We start from the raw sequence: 6,324 nt of genomic DNA, 5'->3' as shown, positions 1-6,324 counted from the left end.
TTGTTTAGTTTAGTTTAGTTTAGTTTAGTTTAGTTTAGTTTGTTTAGGCTTGAGGGTGCCAAACACAACAGTACACTATTTTCTAAGAATTACCTTAAGAAATCATCAAACCATTGCGTCAGAGGGAGGTCAGTAATTAAACAGTAAACAGTGATGTAAACAGTAATGTAACTGTTACATTTTAAAGCATCTCTTTGTGAAATAGGCCTTGAAATGGCAGAGTACATTTTCTGGTAAATAAATGTGTTTTTAAAAGTATTATTTAGCTTAAGAAGCAGGAGATTTTTTTTCAACCCCAAAAGTGTATTTAATCTTTCCATTTATCTGAAAATTTTAAAAATCACCAGTGATTATAAAACAATCCATCAAGCCATTGATGTTGAATTTACTATTATCTCATACTACCAGCAGAGGGAGCTCTCTTCTTACATGAAAATTCTTTGACTCATCAAAACTACATTCAGCCTCTTTATGGGGGTTCAGTACCTCTCTCATTAGGTTTCATTGATACATCAATAAGATGCTTAATTCACAGCATTCAGCTAATTGCAGAGCTGTTAAAAATCAATAAAGCATTATTTAACGCGCAATATATAAATACATGAATAACAGTGGCTTTCTCGTATTCATTATGTCACCAAAAATTACCATGAATTTATCAATTCACCAAATTCTGTATTTAGCTGAAAATGTCAATGAATAACAGAGTGAATAGAAGTATGGAAGCTGTTTCACCTCACAGTCAACCTTTAACAAAGAAGCATTTCTTTCAAAACAAAAGCAGTGAGCAGTGAGACAAAAATAAAACAGATCACTGTTATTTTAACTAACCCAGTGATATTTGAGCCAGGATTTACTATTCCTGGTCGAATGTATACTAATCTCCACTCATATCGTTGCTATTTGCCAGACTGTGCAGGCTTACCCCCCCACCGCCCAGACCCACAGCAAACTGGCTACTCATTGGTGCACGGGAAAACTGCAACCATGGCAACCAGCTGTTTGGCAATTCTTCAGATGGAGGAAGTGGAGGGAAGAGATTTTGGCCTCTAGGTATGTACTCACATGCTGACAGACAGACAGACAGACAAACACACACACACTTCTGGACATCACTGTGCTTGTTTCTCAGACAAACCCCCCCCCCCCCCCCCCCCCCCTCGAGATGAAGCAACCCCTTGCCTCTGTTTATCCCCTTAGCATCCGTTTTGTGTTTGTGCTTGATGTCTGCTTTCGATTTTTTGTTTGTTGTGTCAGAAACCTTGAAGGTTAGTCATGAGGTACTGGGCTAAGTCAGTAGCTGGTGTTTAAGCCTGGGGTGAGGTTCAAGGTCATATGTGTTTTGAGTGTGTTCACATGTGCATGATGAAATCCTCCCCAAACTGTCTGTAATTGGTCCCCAAGGGAATAAGGCCTTGAGCATCAATAAATGCTCACCATGAAAAGAATACATACACTGAGTCTCTGCATGGCATAGGGTATGTACTTGCTGACCTGCAGTGATGGAAGATGCTGAAAGATTTTGTGCCTTTATTTTTCCTAAATGTGCACAAGACTTGAGAGGAATGGATGTCAGACATTTCCACTTGAGGATGCTGATCCTCTGTAGATTAACGCTCAGGGATCTTCATGGAAGACTATAATCAACTGAGAGTGGGGGTGGGCTGCTGAGGAATAAGCCGATCGAGGAACGGATTGATTTTGAGGACAAGCGGCCTCTTTGCTCCTCACTGATTCATTTGGATTAATTTGTGCGCTTGCACAGGACCAAGCCCACAGGCCAGCGAACATCGTGGTGGAGCTCAGATGAGTTTCTAGATTAAAGCAGGCTGGTTTAACAAGCAGGATCAACAATACAGGGACAACATATTTTTAAAAGTCCCATTAAAACCTGGTTTCAGATCCTACATTAAGCCGTTCTACGCAACAATAAAAGGAAAATGAGAATGTCATGTCTTGGAATATTAGGTGTCATGTAAAATTAAACTTTCTGTTTGTGTTTACATCTGTTCAAGGTTGCTATTTCTTGCTGTGCCTGTAATTGCAATATCCAACAGCAACTGAAGGCAGCTTAGCAGCTAATTATGTGGTGCTGAGCAAATGCAACAAAAAAAAAAATCAAGGAGGTAATTAGGTAAACAATGCATAGGCTGCAAAAATTCATTTCAAACCAGCTTGCAGAGACATGCCGCTGTGTTGACGATAGTGACACATCGCCACCTACAAAACGCTCATCTCATCAACAGAAAGTACAAGTAAACAGATGTCAGTGTAGTCGTGATACCACTTCAGCAGTGGATATTCACAGCTTGGCTGTAAATTTTCACACGGCTCTCATAATCGTTTTCTCGTATTTGGAGCCTCACAAAACAAGAAGGTACTTGATTTTTCATTCATTCTGTTTTGCAGATGTTCTTATGATGGTGAAGTAACACATACTGTGGCAATGCATAACGAAGCGCACTACTGTAGAGGTTTAACTGCTGTTTCCAGCAGCCCGCATACTGTAATAGTACTGTATTTTCATAGCAGAGATGAAATATGATTAACTATTAATTGATATTGCAGTGATTGCACCACACATGTAACCTGAACTCGTTTATCACTTGTGTCTCTATCTTATCACTTTCCCTTTAAGACCGACTCCATCTGCCTCTTTGTTGCTGCTTCTGTCTCTGTCGCCCTGTCTCTTTATCCTCATATTACCTTTTAAGGAGCAGACAGACAGGATCATCTCTCCATAGCAACAAATCATTTGTCTCATTGATTTGACAACTGAGGCCAGTTTCTTTAGCCTCACTCTTTATTTTCCTGATCACATTTATAAAACAAAGGAAACCAGCCAATCAGAGGATCCATGCTGCTTTAACCTGCCCGGGAATACCATTCTGTGGTTTCCTATTGGTCATTGTTTAGTTGTAATAAAATATAGGTCTTTTTTTTTTACTTTTGATGAGATAATTATTTGTATATATATTTTTTTATACTGCAGTTCCCACCCGTTTCTCCTGTTACACGCTTCTGTTGTTGTTTGTACACGTGTGAGGCAGTAGCCTGTTTTGTTTTGGTAGCATAATGATAATAGCCTGTTTAATTATCTCTACATAATTCACTAGAAACAGATGGCATAATGGAGAATGATCTGAACTCACCCCCTGCAGACAGACAGATCCCCCACCAGCACTCCCCCCACATTGCCTAAATAGACTTGCCCTGCCCTGAGCACACACATATACACACACACATACACACATAGTCAGCTGTGCACTGCATGCTGTATCTAGGTATGAGACCCTTTACAGCGGACCAATCTCAGCCCTCTGGGTATGCACAGAAAGGACCAATCACAGCAAAGAAAACAAACCTCAAAAACAACTTTGTTTATCACAAATGTTGTGTTCATACAACAAACAGGCCAGCAGACATATGGCTATGTGACCCAAGTAAATAGTGCTATTAATTCCAAATCCCTGCAATTAATCCCTCGGGGGGCTACAGCGGTATTGTCTACATAGTGTTCATAACAGCAGTGTTTACTGTCTGACATCTAGGCATTTATTGTGTTGGATAGGCTTAGGGGCCTGGTAAACTGCAAAGCATTAAATCCACAACATCTAGGTTTTCTATACCTCCCTGCTGATACCGTCTACTACCTGTCTAACTTAATGATATAGAAAAAAGACATAGACATTATTGAGCACTAATGGTCTGTAATAATGTTTGACTTCTTACAAGTCTGCCTAGCCACTATGTTACCATTAATGTAACCACTATGTATAATAATCCCTCAAAGGACCATAGATTGTTCATTCTTTCCTGAAAATGCATACTTCATTGCGGATAACATATGTTTTGTTAATTACGCAGCTTTAATTTTATATAGCTCCATATACTGTGGTGAGTGAATTTTGAGGTACTCATGCTTTACTTGAGTATTTTCATTTTATGCTACTTTATACTTCTACTTCACTGCATTTATTTTACCGTTAAAATCATAATCTTATAAAATATAGCACATTGTTAAAGTTGATACCAGTGTACACCTTTTACTTGTATTTTAAAGTGTGGTGTTGGTACTTTTACATTAAGTAAAGGCTCTAAGTACTTTCCTCATCACCACATAATACACAATGGATACTCTCTTCCATTGTCCATCTCATTGTCTACTCCCAGTGATCACATTAGTTATGGACTAAATATTAGTATAAATGCTTTGAACCTGTTCTTACTAAAACTGTTTCAGACAGCTGCACTTTTGAAGCAGTTCCCACTTATTCAGTCAGATGTTTTCTGTGTATTCACCTTCAACTGTAGGAGTTAAAGTAGTAACAGAAATGGTCAATGTTGGCAACAAAGTCTGTGTGATCTTGTACACGCCTACATGCAGTACTTTTATGCTTGAAGAGCAGGAGTTGTAACATTTATGTCTGGAGTGCTGGAAAATTGAATGAGCTCAGTGTAGCGAAATTAACCAGATTTCCCACGGGATGCACTGCAAGTTTTACGCACACAGACACACACACACTCTCACACACTCACACATATGCAAGATGAGCAAGCATAGTGCGTGCACGTGCATTATGTAGTATTTATAAAGTAACAAAAGGAGGTTGTTCCCAGGGATTTGGTTGAATTTATGGCTGAAGTAGAAATTACTGAATAAAATATTCAGTAAGTTTCGAAAACACATAATCTTGCTGGAAATTAATCAATGTTGGGTAACCTCTTCTGACCCTCTACATTTTATATTTGTTTCTAGTAATGTAGATCAGTTTCAGGTTATGATGGCACTGGTAGGGGGAGAGTGCTGCGTGCCACATCCTCCTCATACACAATGCAGCAGTTCTAGTGGGCAGCATATGGCGACAGAAGAAAACATCTCCTCCCTTCCCTCCTTCTCTGTCTGGATAATAAGGGATGCTGTATGGCTGAATTGCCTGTCATGTGAATGAATGATCAAGCTACAACAGCGTGACAGCATTTGTCTGATGCTGCACTTGGGTTCCACAGCAGTGGAGGCAAGATGGGATCTATCTTCCAGCTGAAGGGAACTGGGGAGAGATGCTGCTGGTGTCACTCTATCTCTCATCTCTCTCTCTTCACCACCCTGGTCATATACAGTAGCTGTCTGTCTTTTTATATGTCTCTTGGCATGATGGATCACTGCATCCACAAGGGAGAGGGAGGAAAACAGAGAGAAGTAGATGAAAAGAGTAGGGAGGGGGAAACATAGCCTATAGGATCAAGATGGCAAAATGAAGAGGGGGATGGGAACACATAAAATTTACAGTATGGTCTGCTGGGCTATTTCGTGTAAGGAGATATGATGTATTGCTGTTGTATTCCTTGAAAATGTACACTGGCTTTAACACTCATAAAAAAATAGAATTAGAATTAGCACAATCTCATTTCATCTCATACATCCATACAATTTTCTCTCTTCCCATAAATAACTGCCTCCATTCCACATCAGTTTTAATATTGTGAAAAACCATGACCGACAGCGACTTGAGAAGTGCGCTGGTGTGAGATTTGCTGGTGTGCTGCCAGCTGACTGAACCAGGCAGGCAGTCTAGCGGGGGGGTAGCTCCCATCCTTAACTATTCTCCTCACATTCACCTTGCAGTCCCAATTATTCAAGGCAGCGTGCACGAGCGCTCCCTGCCAGCCAGCCCCAGCTGTGAAAAGTGGGTCATGGAATTTAAAGGCACACGCAGCCTTGTGGCGCTGCACAGTAGTGCTGGCACCGCTTCGGCATTCTCTTCGCCTCCAACACACGGCATCAGCAGCAGAAGCAGTAGCAGTGTGTGTGCAGTTCTGTTTCCTGCAGTGAAATCCACAGGGCTGTTTGGGAATGTGTGTCAGTGAATCAGAAGACATTCATTATCACATTCTCTGCGGGAATAAAAGCTGTGGCGCATTCACTGAGTGTGTCTTTCTCTGTCTGTTTTCCTCTGTAAACTGGCCTACATTCTTCCACATGACTTGCGTTTTGAAAATAAAACATAGGAGCTTTGATTTGCGGGGAGATTGTCTTGTCCTCTCCCAGATCAGTGATCATGTAACATTGAATCTGACCTCTTCTTAGGCCTACACAACGGCCTTTTAAATATCAGAGATAAATCTTTCTCAGAGATCAGTGACAACTTTCTACCTAGCAACAGTGTACAGCCGGCCTGTCTAGTGTTTCTAGTCCATATGGGGCTAGACATGCTGCAGATAAAGGCTACCCATGCGGGCAATGAGCAATAATGTCATACCCTGATTAACCCTTTACAGAATCAGACAGTGCAGGCAGTGTCCTCCTAAACCACCGCCACACTG

Source organism: Toxotes jaculatrix, chromosome 19 (assembly GCF_017976425.1).
Source record: "Toxotes jaculatrix isolate fToxJac2 chromosome 19, fToxJac2.pri, whole genome shotgun sequence".
Lineage (NCBI taxonomy): Eukaryota > Metazoa > Chordata > Actinopteri > Toxotidae > Toxotes > Toxotes jaculatrix.
This window is presented reverse-complemented; position numbering follows the sequence as displayed.